This window comes from Poecilia reticulata, unplaced genomic scaffold (genome assembly GCF_000633615.1).
Source record: "Poecilia reticulata strain Guanapo unplaced genomic scaffold, Guppy_female_1.0+MT scaffold_155, whole genome shotgun sequence".
In the NCBI taxonomy this organism is placed as follows: Eukaryota; Metazoa; Chordata; class Actinopteri; order Cyprinodontiformes; family Poeciliidae; genus Poecilia; species Poecilia reticulata.
Genome location: NW_007615016.1, coordinates 733,166 through 734,721, shown reverse-complemented (window position 1 = coordinate 734,721; position 1,556 = coordinate 733,166).

Sequence of the window (1,556 nt, the reverse complement as noted above, 5' to 3'; positions counted from 1 at the left end):
CAGCTCAGCCCAGTCCGTTACCTAGCAACCCCAGCTCAGCCCAGTCCGTTACCTAGCAACCCCAGCTCAGCCCAGTCCGTTACCTAGCAGCCCAGTTCCAGATCCACTGGCAGATTACTTCACTTATGACATTTTTCACACGTTATAATAGAAACATAAATAATCTGAACTTTATTGACCAGCTGCTACATGTTGCTAAAGCGTTACTTGTACATTAGTTAGTTCATATTTGAAGTGAATTGAGACATTTGCATGAGAAACTAAACCCAATACTTGGTCAGATCTGGAGTTTTTGCAGTGACGGAGGATGAACGGCTCTCGGCGTGGGGCCCTGTGGGGACCTGGCCAGGCCCACTGTCACGGCTGACAGGGGGCTGTGTGATTGATTTCAAATAGAGGAGGAGGGGCCGCTCCATTGTGTGACTGTAACCCTTCACCCGGCCCAATCTGGTGGCGAGGGGCGGCCGGGTCCACAGCCGGGCCGGACAATGGGGCTTTGTCGGCTTAATGGGTGTGACTACAGCCTGGAGCAGCTCTTTGGGAAGCTGGAGCTGCTGTGTAAATGAAGAGGCTCTTATTATGCTAATGTCTCCTTCAAACGCCCCGATCCTGGTGCCTGGGCCTCCTGTCTCTTTAAATTACAAATCTTAATTCGAAGCAGCTGTAGACATTTCTCCTGAGTCTGAAAAACAAACAGCAGGAAATTAAAAGGGAAACTTTTATCCTCCCTCTTTCCATCATTTTGTGTTTGTTAGGATTCAACCATTTCTGGTTTATTGTGTGTTTTTATAGAAATTTATCTTTCATTGGCATTTAAATTCACCTGATTTTTACATTCCTGTAAACTGAACTACCAACTCAATTTGTAAACTTTGTCCTCAAGCAGAGAATTATTCTAGAAATATCTAATTTATTTGTCTATTGTTCTGTTTTTATATGAAATAAAGTATAATTTAAAATAAAGCTGCTCTACCTTTCTCAGTCTGTCTGGTTTGATTATATCAATAACTGCTTGTTGCCGTTTGATCATCGCTGTCAAAACACCGTTTCCATGGTGACAAAATGGCGGAGGCTGAATTACCAGAATCACTTGTTTTGCCATCGTCAGTAAATAAGTTCACAGGTCTGGAAACTGCTGTGAAAATAAAAATATACCACATGTATCTGTGCAGAGCAGCAGCTGGTGTAACGCTGAACTGTTAGTAAGTTTATTAATAAATCACTTTTCACAGACATCAAATCACAAAGCACTATGTAATAAAAATCAACCTTAAACTAAATGAAAGCATAAAACAGACATAAAAGTGTTTTCTGCTTTTTAACCTGCTGCAGGTTAAAATCAATAATTATAGTTTCATTGGCTGATTATTCAGATTGATTCGTGTCCAAATGGGCAAATGATGTTACAGCAGATATGAAAACAAAAAAACAAAAGTATCAAAGATTAAAAAATAATAAACAACAAAACCCAAAAGTACATGAAATACAAACCAATACATGAAGAGAGCAGCAGTGTATTTATCTCATTAGTGACCAACAGTCACTGCAAACCTGAA